At 33.7% G+C, this 12,349-nt stretch overlaps 1 protein-coding gene across 1 annotated transcript in view; it reads left to right on the plus strand.

The window, feature by feature from the left end:
- MTX2 (metaxin 2) overlaps positions 1 to 12,349 on the plus strand; it is a 65,245-nt gene that overhangs the window by 29,500 nt on the left and 23,396 nt on the right. The window lies entirely within an intron of this gene.

Here is a 12,349-nt window from a genome sequence, read left to right on the forward strand (position 1 = left end):
AAGTGATAGAGAGAGAGAGAGAGAAGCAGGCAGTGGGAGGATCAGGTAGCATCAACTCTCATATGTGCCTTGACCGGCAACCCCAGGGTTTTGAACTGGTGCCCTCAGCTTTCCAAGTTGACACTTGATCCACTGCTCTGCCACAGGTCAGGCAGTGGCCCTGTAAACTTTAAACTGCACTATAGGAAAAATAGGATACTTGGGAATTGTTTACTTTAAAAAAAGGGGGAGGAATGTTTATGTATGTCATAGAATTATAATTTTTCAAACATTTTACATACTTAGCTGCTGTTATTAGTTAGCTTACATAGTTTGATTCAAAACAAGGCTTTATTTTTCTGTCCAGCATCTAAAAGATAAATTAAAAAAGAAAACTAAAATGTGATATTTATTAGAGTTGAGATTGCGAGCATCTTGAGGACAAAAAGGGAAGGAGAGGAACTGAATTTGTGCTGTGTTCTAGGCATGATGCTAGGCACCTCATTATATTTTTTTATTCAACTTGATATCCTCTGGGCTTAATAAGTATGTCTGATCACAGTATGTTATTCAGTCCATTCATGTTTTGTTTAAGGTAGGGGAAGTAGATGGAAAGAAGTATGTTGGGCAATAATTTATTTGTATGATTCTGAGTTATTTTTAAGTTTCTTTCTTTAGAAAATTTATATCTTTTTATGAAGAATATAAGTTATGTTTATGGATATACCTTTATTTTACTTTTTAGGCACTAGTATTATAACTAGCATATTTTCATATGTTAACTTTTGAGAAGCAGAAATTTTAGATGGTTACAGGCAATAAGTATGGATTTTATACTGCTATTTTTAAATTTACATTTTTAAAAAATTGTTTATTTTTTGTGAGGGAGATGGAATTTAAGTTTGGCTTTCAAATACTAATAACATAGTGCCTAGACTATAGAATATACTTAGTAAATGTTTGTTGAATGAATGTTTTATAAGTGTGGTAAAAGTAATCTTGCCTGATAATTGATAATTGATAGCTCCAATAAATTATATACTGTGTATAAAATAGTATTTTCAATCTTTATAGCTTTGAAAAGATGGTTCAGGGCATATTAAATATTAAATATTTAGTTTATTTAATTCTTAACCCTTTTTTAATTGCCATTTCTGGGGTAACTGAGGAACTGATGAAATATATTCCAGTGCACACATATAAATAAAAGCATACCTGGACTATTCTGCATACAGTTTCAGGAAGTTCGCTGATATCTATGCGAAAGCTGTCAGGGAATATCCTATGTAGAGCCCTTTAAACTAAGGAATGGTAGTATAGAAAGTACTGAAGTAATTTTCACTAAATAGGAAGGCATTTTGGGTAGGAATAGATCAATGCTTTTTAATCAAGAGAGATTTCTACCCCACAAAGGACATTTCAGCATGTTTGGACTTTTTTTGATTGTCATAGCTGTTGGAGGGAGGTGCTATTGCCATCTGTTGGGTAGATGCCAGGGATGCTGTTAAACATCTTCTGATGCACAGGAAGTCTCCCACAATAAAGAATTATCCAGCCCCAAATGTAAATAATGTCAGTGTTGAGAAACCCTGGAATAGTTGGTTTTAACTAGTTTCTGTTACAAACTAAAATATTAGTATAGTATCATTAAAAAAATTAATGCTTTAAGTACTCTGTGGAAGGGAAAAAGAAATGTTAGCATGTACTTTATTTAGCAGCTCTGTTTTTATGGTTCCTGTTAATTTCTTTCTCACCATGGCTTCTCAAATCACAGTTGCAATTAAAAATAAAACCAGAAAAAAAAGAACCTTTTAAATGCAGAATTTTACATAACCATTTTTAATTTTTTTGTTAGCCTACATATGTCACTTAGATGATAAATTAACCAACATATATTAAAAATTCTTTGTTTTCCTCAATATTCTTTGGCTTGACAGCTGATAGTAGCCATGACTATAAATATGACTTTTCCAGATATCTGATGTAAACTTTATGGAGTAATTTTCATCAATATATAGTGGACCAGTATCCGTTTAGAAGAATCAGTTAAATGTATAAAATTGATCAAAACAATGTGACAGGTATCCATAAACTGGATATTTTCTGGAAGATAGCAGCTATCAAACATCAGGTATTTTAATATTCTGCTAGTTGAACCATCAGGACATTTAAATTTTACTTACCACATAGACTTGGCATTTATTATACCCCTGAAACGAAGTGGTGAGGGCTTTTCTGATTAAAGGAACCTTTATGATTTACATTTAACAGAAAATAAATCTTTTTCTCATGGCTGTTACTTCCTTTTGGATTTGCTTTTTTTTCTCATTCACAAAGTATTACCTCAAGTGTTTGCCTGGTCGTAAAATAATCTTGTGTGCTGAATATAGTGAAGTATCAGGGTAGAGTGTCTCTCGTTTTCATGGTATATGTATGTATATGTGTGTGTATAGATATATATTTACATGCATACACATATAGCTAGCTATATATGCATATATATGACACCATAAACATACAGAGAGAGAGAGAAAGAGAAACCTTCCACTTCATAATACTTCTACTTTGAAGGACTCAAGCTTGTATTGATTGGTAAAAGAACTTTGATAATAATTTTCTGTTACTGCTCTTACCCTGAAACCTAAAAAAACTATCCAATAGATTAATAATGTGGGCCACATATGTAGTTTAAAATTTTGTAGTAGCCCCATTAGAATAAAAAGAAACAAGTGAAGTTAATTATGTATAATGAATTTTATTTTATTTAACCAGTGTTTTAGATATTATCATTTTATCATGTAATTATACAGAATTTATTAATGGGATATTTTAAATTTTTTATATTAAGTTCAAAATCTGATGTGTATTTGACACTTTATAGCACATTGCAGTTTGTGCTAATCACAATTCAAGTGCTCAATAGCTACATGTAGCTGATGACTTGTATTGGAAACACATGTCTAGAATTACAGTATGAATGAACACATATGAATTCGACTTACAAGTTTTCTGCAAAAAAACCGTTTTATTTGGTTTTCTTCAAATGCTGTCATTTATATAAAGCAGATTCTACAAATGAAATGGATAGTTGGTCTCTGTTCTAGTAGCATACTAAGTTTAAACAATACTGTTTCAAGTTTCCTCATCTGTAAGATATAGTAGATGTTGGAGGTATAATAGAAGAATTGAATGTGAGGATTGAATGTATCAGTATACCTAAAGCACTTAGAAAAAGTAGCTCGCATATTGTAAATATGCACTGCATGTTGGTTATTATTTTCTTTCCTCCTGATTCTTTGACAGAAGTACATGTAATCAAGGTCAGCAGGGAGAAGGGAAGCTTGCAGGCTTTATAATTCCTAAAAATATCAAAGTAGTTCAAATAAATGTTAAGACATATTTGAATTTGTGTGAGCTTTTATTTCATACCCCAAAATTGCTAATATTGAATGCTTTAAATCAAACAAAATATTTTAATAGTACTAAGATTTGTTTTAAAATTGAACGTTTATTGAATGCTTTTATTATGAAAGGCATTCTACTAAGAACTTTTATGTGAAGTATCTCATTCATTTCTTATCACACACTGCTTAATGTAACCTCATTTTAAAGGTATGGAAACTGAAGCTTAGAAAAACTCTACAAAGTCATAGAGCCCAGAAACTGTGGAGGTAAACAGACCAACAGTATTGGTTGAGTGCCTACCATGTGCTCTGCACTTGTTTCTTATTAACTCATTTAATCTTTATAACAGCTATGTGAGGTAGGTGCTATTATCATTCCCATTCTGCAGATAATGTTAGTAAGAACAGTAATAATAACATAGCTAGAATTTAGATAGCACTTACTCTGTGTGCCAGGTCTTGTTATATGTACTTTCGCTATCATAGATAATCCTCACACACTGCAACCCTGTGCGGTAGGTCGTATTATGATTTCCATTGTATAATTAGGAAGCTGAGGCAGAGGGGTTAAGCAGATGGCTCAAAGTTATTTAAGTAGTACTTGGCACAGCTAGAAAGCAGACCCAGAGAGTCTGAGTCGAGAATCTTATAACACTTTGCTGCATATCAGTTCAGCCCAGTGATATAGAACCTTGAAATTTTATCCAAAAATAAGTGGACATTTAATTCAAAACTTATTTCTGACATTTCCTAGAAAATTATATCTTATAATTTATAGATTGTAGTAAGATGTGAAAGATAAACATTTCCGTTTTTGGATCTTTAAAATGTGATAAGGCAGTCTTATGAGTTATTTAGTGAAGGTCAAATTTGTAAATGAGAAATTCTTTTGAAAAATAAAAGCAGTAGAAATATTAGATGATATTCAATGCTGAATTAGTGCCTATTTTGACCTCAAAAATGTATATACATATACATATTTTTAATGTCTTTATATAATGTTACTTTCTAATCATTTTAGAGAAGATTGTGTTTAGTATATATATGAAGCTAATTTAAAAAGAAATCTGCTTATTTTTTGCATGGGTTAATCTAAATATTGTAGAAGTTTGAATTTGCTTTTAGAGAGTGCCTCAAGCTGATGATTGATTATGAGGATGTTGCATGAAAGAGTAGTCTTAGTTTTTCCTTACTAAGTTTTTACTTCAAGTGAGAATAACAGGTTAGATTAAGAGAAGTGTCCCTGTTCCATTTAATATTCTCATTTTCCCTTTCCTTTTGTGAATAAATACTTTATCTTTAAAAATAAAAGGGAAGAAAGGAAAACAATATTCTTCCTGTTGAATATATTGTATCATTAAAAAAATAAGCATTTTTATAGGACCCATTAATGCTGGGCCATGAACACTAACATGTCAGATCTGCTGATAGTTAGCTGATCCTTGCTGTTTTCTTTTAGCAAGTGATGCTTTTTAGGTGGCCATACTAATTAGCAGTTAAATAGAAATAACCTAATGTAGTGGCTGGGGAAGAGCAGAGGAGGAGTATTCCTCTCTCTTGGGACTCCCGGTCAGGTGTTACACTGGAGAAACACCTGTGATTGTGAAAATGCTGTAGAGGTGGCCACAGCGGACAGCCTACCTGCAGAATTTTGGAGGAAATGATTTTGAATTTTCAGTTTAGTTTGATACATTTTTGCTTTAAACAAGTTGTTTATGGTTGTATGCACTATTTTTTGTCTCGGTGTAATTTAAACCTGTTGTAAATACAAATAGAATGATACCAGTGGATAAACTATAATAGAGAATTAACAGAATACTATTTTATGGAAATATTTTAAAAGTTGACATTTTAAAATTTAATAAGTATAAAATTTTAGTTTTTTAAAGTTTGTTCATCTCTCTCCTTTGCTTATCCTCTGCAGAATGAGGCTTCTGTATTCACTTTCAGAATTAGGAGAAGGAAGGGAAAGTTAAGGGCTAGAGAGAACTTAGTGAACATTTATTACATAGAAGGACTTGTAAAATCCTTTGCAGTATTCTAAAATGAGAAAATGGTGGCTGCAGATGTTTCCTTGTTATCACTGAGTTAAAATTTTTCAGATTAAGTATCTTATCCTCATTACCTTTTATATACCAGAACTATAAAAGCATTTCTTTGTGATTTCTGCTTGTAATACCTGGAATGATTTAAATATATAAAACTTAAATTACAAACAATGTAGCAAATTTAAAAATATTCTCATTTAATATTAATCTGTCAACACATAAATAGAATGGTTATATAAAATATTTAAATTAGTCTTACTAGATTTGTGAAAATGAAGTATATTCAGAATAGAATTAGGTGGCTCTGAGAGTTGTTATTTTTAGTAATTAGTGAAATAATATAAAATGGTTAGATAGGGTAATAATAGTTTGCTAATATAAGCATCTGTTTAACTTAGCAAAAATTCATATTCCTGTAGTTCTGAGAGATTAAAGTTAGAATATCAACTTTATATTTTTCTGTTTAAAAAGCAAATAGGAAGCAGGATTTTAAAATTTGTTGCTGTTAGAGCAATAAAGACATAGCAGTAAGATGAAAAAAATGACAGTCTATTTTTTAAAAAGAAAAAGGCTAGAATTCTTCATTATTAGATATACAGTATCAACATAATCGATCTAGCAGCATTATATTTGAGCTGAAAATACACTTAAATTTGAGGCCATACACTACCCCGTGTGAGCGAAACATCTTTCATATAGTTCTAAGATGAAATTACCCTTGAATGAATAGCATCTTCATTTATCTTCAAACCTCTTCTGTGCTTTTACTGAATCTACTCTTTCAACATTCTGCAACAAGAATTGCATTATACCAGAGTACTTCTGCAGTGTGAAATAGATTGGTTTGGAAAATGAACCTGGCTTTGCTATAAATTACATTCTCAGGTACAAAGGAGTTTGTTATTTTGTTTAAAATAGTCACAAATATAATTAAGGTCTTAATTTATGTTAAACTACAAATATGGCTATTACTTTAACTGGATTAGGTACTTAATCTGTCACTTCAAGAATGATACCTAACACTTTCATTTGTAACGTTAGATACATTATTTCAATTACAGGGTCTGCAGCTGTTTGATATAAAAATGAATTATTTTGTAGATAGATTTGTTCATGGTTTTTAATTTTAAAACATGCCTCTTCAGTAAGGTGGAAAATAATTCTTCAGTTGTCATCACAGATTTTCTTTTGTGTCCTAGTAAAACAAAATATGAATTAAAATTCAGAACCATTTTCATTTTGTGTCCTGAAAATGGCTTTGCATGCTTTAGAATAGTAGTCCTTGGTGAGTCTTTACATAAAATTTTTCAAATTTAATTATGAAATGAATAGAAGCTTTGTCTTGAAGGAGAAAACCCGAGGTCTGCTGTCTCTGGATAAATTTACCTGGTTGGACTGAAAATGGTTTGATTGTTGACTATAATTTGAATAACTTTGTTAATGTGATTAACATACATTTTAGAAGCTATGTTTATAGTTCCTTAAATTTCACAATATTAATCAGTATAAAGTAATGCATCTTTTAAAAACTTAAGAAAGATGATCTTTAAAATTTTGAATTGTTTTATACCTTTATTAGAAAGCAATGTTGAATTTCTGGTGGTCCTAGCCGGTGGCTTAATGGATAAAGCACCAACCTAGTGCATCAGAGGTCATGGGTTCAACTCCTGGTCAGGGCACATAAGAGAAGCAATCAGTGAATACACAACTAAATGGAACAACTAAGTGAAACAATGACTTGATGTTTCTCTGTATTTTGTCTCTTTCCCTTTCTCAAATCAGTGGAAAAATTTTTAAAAAAAGTTTCTTGTTTTAAGTGCAATTAAGGAGTATTGTTATATATTTTACTTGTAAGACCAGTGTTTATTTTGTTTTTGGAATAAAGAGGAAAGAAGATGGTTGTTACTGCTCATTGGTAAATGATTCGATATTGAGTACTATTATCTTATTAAAATGAAAGGAATACATTTTATATTCTTGCCATTTACTATTTAGCTTATCCTAAGACTTTTTAATTTTGTGGGTTTTTTTCTGTTATGTTTCTGAGTTGGGAATATTTTTTTAACCTGTAAATGACAAAACTTTAAAACATTCATTATAGGACCTCAGGGGAAAAAATAGTTTCTCTTCTTTACTCCCAGATTGTTCATTGAGTGCCAGCCATGCAAGCAGTATTGCATTAGGTTCTGGGGTTATAAGAATTATTCTTTCGGTTCCTTGGCCCATTTTATAATTCTTTTGCTTAATTTTGATCCTATACCTTACTTTTATTTGTATTTATTCTAACAGAGGAAGTTTGTATCTTTTCCTATTGTAGTTATTGTTTTTGTTGCTTTCTTTCTGAATTTGACTTTTCTTCTACAGCTGTCAGATATGTCTAAAATGAGCCAAATATTCCAGGGACAGATTTCAAGTGAGAGCTGTATGAAGGAAGTTCCTCTGACATGATCTGTCTTTGTGCTCTCAACAACATTTCGTATTTTTTGGTAACAAATTTGCTCTATTTAAAGCTTGTTTACACTTACTGAATTTTGGTTCCTGATGATTTTTGCACAGCTATTGTTTTACATTGAATTCCTGTTACTCTTTTTCTAAAACATTATCTGCTTATTGATATTTGTAATTTTATTGACTTTAAAAAATACCTCTGAACTTTTTTTAATTTTTAGTGAGAGGAGGGAAGGCAGACAGACACACTCCCACATGAGCCCCAACCAGGATCTACTCGACAAGCCCACTAGGGGGCAATGCTCTGCCCATCTGGGGCCATTGCTCCATTGTTCTGCAGTGGAGCCATTATTTTAGGGCCTGAGGTGGAAGCCATGGAGCCATCCTGAGCGCTTGAGGTCAACTCTGTCAAACAAATTGTGCTGCTGCAGGAGGAGGGAGGGAAGGAGGGAGAGAAAGAAAGAGAGAGAGAGAGAGAGAGAGGGAAGGAGAGAGAGAGAAGGAGGTGGAGAAGCAGATGGTCACTTCTCCTGTGTGCCCTGACCAGTAATCAAACCCGGGACTTCCACATGCTGGGTGGACGCTCTACCACTGGGCCAACCTGCCAGGGTCACCTCTGAACTTTATAGGGATTACATCTAATTTTTTTTTTAATTTTTATTTTTTATTATTTTTTTTTCTGAAGCTGGAAACGGGGAGAGACAGACAGACTCCCGCATGCGCCCGACCGGGATCCACCCGGCACGCCCACTAGGAGCGACGCTCTGCCCCTCCGGGGCGTCGCTCTGCCGCGACCAGAGCCACTCTAGCGCCTGGGGCAGAGGCCAAGGAGCTATCCCCAGCGCCCGGGCCATCTTTGCTCCAATGGAGCCTTGGCTGCGGGAGGGGAAGAGAGAGACAGAGAGGAAGGAGGGGGGGGGGTGGAGAAGCAGATGGGCGCTTCTCCTATGTGCCCTGGCCGGGAATCGAACCCGGTACTTCTGCACACCAGGCCGACGCTCTACCACTGAGCCAACCGGCCAGGGCCTACATCTAATTTTTTAAAGCAGTGAATTTTGTTGTAGATTACTTGTTTTCTATGAGCTTATGTTCTATTTATTATCAATATCAATATCTTATTCATTAAGCAAATGTTTATTGAGAACCTGTTGTATGCTGAGGGTAAAGTAGTGGAGAAGAAAACATGATTAGTGTGTACTAGCAGAGCTTGTCTTCTGGAGATGGAGGCCTTTTATCACTGTACCAGTTTCATTAATGTGTATTACTTTGAAAAATTATTCATAAAGCAGAAGTTTATATCAATATCTTTATTCACTTGTTTTTGCCTTGTTAGGAAAGATTTTATATGAGATACATATTGAAAACAAATCATATATTTACTGTTTACATTATTATTCTTTAAAAAGTGCTTTTTGTTGTGTTCCCTTATTCTTTTAATAAATATTTAGAGATTTTTATCTTAGCATACAATTTTGCTATTTTCATTATAAATAACATTTTACATACAGCACCTCAGCCTGCTTAATAAATTTCTTTTATTTGAGAAATCAGAAAGCTAATGAGGTAAAGGAACTTTCTCAAGCTAACACAGTCAGTTGCCTAGATTCCACTCAGAAATGCCTCACTGGGAGGCATCTGCTCTATTAACTCCTTTTAGCTCTATACTAACTCTTAAGACTGATGCAGAGGATTCCCATTTTTCAAAGGATACTCTAGTCTTCCATTTAAACAATTTGCTTCTTAAAGCTACGTACTGTTAGGATGGATTAAGTTCTGCTAGGGCACTTAACCAGTAACAATTAAGGAGTGGGAATGTGCTTTGCCCAGGCATGAGGGTGGTATGGCTTGTGAGTTGGCAACAGGAAGGTAGTTGCTTAAGTGATGGTAAGGAGCGTATCTCATGAGGCAGCATCCGCCCTGTGCAGATGTAGAAACCAGGGAAGGCCTGTTGTTGGCTGGCCGTGTTTCCATTTAGCTGGGGTTGAGCCCTTTTCACCATTTTCTGAACTGAGTGTTTAGTTATTTTAAATAAATAAAGCAGCGAAAACAAAGGATATTTGATATTTTAAGGTTTTTAATGGTATAGATTCTATTTCCTTGCTTTTGTCAGGAACTGTCATATTTACTGCTTTTTAAAAAGAAATGAATGCCTTTTTATTTAATTTCACTGATTTCTTCCCCAGATTTCTTTTCTGGAATACTGTCAATATATCTCTCCATGCATAAAGACTTGAAGAAACTAGATACATATAACATTTGAGGTGTTTTGTTTTTTTTTTTCATTTCCTTATTAACGTTATTCTACTTTTCTATTTATATTAATTATGAGACCTGCATGCTTATTTTTAATCAGCTGAAGATTGAGCCATGGTTGCTGAGATTTTTCATGTGTCACTTACTTCTCAGTAAATTTTCAGAAGGTAGTACTGCTCTAATTGGATGGCTTTCTTAGCTTCTTGAAGCTTCTTATTTTAACCAGGTAGTTAAATTGAGTTTTCACTTGGTGGGCTATAGATGCAGAGGATAGAAATGACCAAAGTTTGTTTTTATTCTGTGTAATGTCTTTTGGTCACCAGTTTCTTAAAACCTTGATATTATAGACCTGATAAAGATGATATTGATCTGTACACACTTCTGTCACCTGTGTCCACAAAAGACATGGGGTGGCCATCAAGATTGGGCTTCTCAATATTTCAGTAGAACCTGCTTGTCTGGTTTCAAATAATATAGTTGTACCATAGCAACTCCAGGCCTTTGAAAAGAAAGCAGAGTTGTCTGCTATTCATTTCTTCTCAGAAGTTGTTAACATAGAAGTAATAACTGGAAAAGAGCATCTAATGACTCCCAAGTCTCTGTCCTCCCACAAAAACCTGCTCATCCCAGTTTTTCATATTTTGGTAAATGGTATTTCCATCATTCTGGTTGTCAAACTTTGAGTCACCTTTGGAGTTTTCTTTTTTCCTATATCCACATTGAGATGTCGGCAAATCCTTTTGGCCTTACTTTAAAATTAGAGCTATCACTCTCACTCTAGTCCAGACTGTTATCAGTTCTTGCCTGGATTATTGCAAAATCCTCCTAACTAGTTCTCTTGCTTCCATCCCTCTACTCTCTGCAATCAAATCTCTGTATAGCTAGCTGTTTGTAATCCTTTAAAATGTCAGTCAGATTCCAGCAGTCCCCAGTCTAAAACCTTCTAGTGATTGCTGATCTTACTCCAAGTAAAAGCCAAAGTCCATACAATTATCTGTAAGTCCTACATGATCTCCTGGTTGTCTTTCTGATCTTACCTCTTACCACTCACTTCCTTTCTTCCGCGTCGTCACACTGGTATTGATGCTATTCCTCAAACATGCCATTTTAAGCACAAGACTGTTTCATACCTTTGAACTTGGACAGCTCTTCTCTTAGATATCTACATAGCTTGCTCCCTAACTTTCTTCAATTTTATGCTTAAATGTTACCTTACTGTAGAGCCCTTATCTGACCACTCTACATATAACAGCAATACCTTCCTACTCCTTTATGTTTACAAGTAGCAGGAATTACCATGCATAGTTTCTGGTTTATTTGCTTATCATGTCTCCCATTAGAATGTAAACTCTATGAGGTTTGGGACTTTATGTTCACAGCTTTATTACCTGGAACAGTTCCTGATACATAGTAGGTGTTCAGCAAATATGTATTGAGTGTATGAATAAATGAGTAAGTGCTTTTCATTTATTCTTCTAGATAATCAAACTTGTATTCTCCTATGAAGTTAGTTCACAGGAAGGTACACCTTGGACCCACAAATTAGCCTTTTGCAGGCCTTTTGGGCTCTGTTTTGTTCTAGGCCCTTAGAAAAGAATCACACAAAAATCAACTCTGCATTTGGTGTCATGTCATTCAGTAGCTCTTATAGAAGATTCCAGGTGAGAAATTTCTTTTGGTATTTAGTATGAGAAGTTTAGTTGAAGAGTGACCCCATTCTCTTTTGAAGACTAGGAATATTCCATTGATAGATCACCATAGTTTTTTGAACCAGTCTCTTGTTGACGAGGTATTAGGCTATTGTTACAATTATTATTTTGCACTTACAAATCGGGCTTAGGTGTGAATATCCTTATGCTTATCTTATATAATGTTATGCAGATATGTTCATATGATATATTTATCACAATACAATTGCTGGGTCAAAGGATATATGTACATTTCAGATTTTATTAGATGTTGCTAAAGTGCCTTTCAAAAAGATTGCATTGATTTATACCTTAGCCAGTGGTTGAGTACACATTTTGTGTTATTAATTTTTACTAAGCAGCATTTTTTAGTTATGTTTTTATTATCAGAAGTTTCTGTTGCTTCATTTAAAAAATCACATGTAACTAGAACTAGATTTACTGAATTTTGGAGTTCTCACTCTTTGTTTATTTTGTGATTTGATTTATTGTTCAGGTTTTCATTTGGTTGATAATCATTGTCTGCCAG

This window comes from Saccopteryx leptura, chromosome 7, assembly GCF_036850995.1.
Source record: "Saccopteryx leptura isolate mSacLep1 chromosome 7, mSacLep1_pri_phased_curated, whole genome shotgun sequence".
NCBI classification, from domain to species: Eukaryota; Metazoa; Chordata; class Mammalia; order Chiroptera; family Emballonuridae; genus Saccopteryx; species Saccopteryx leptura.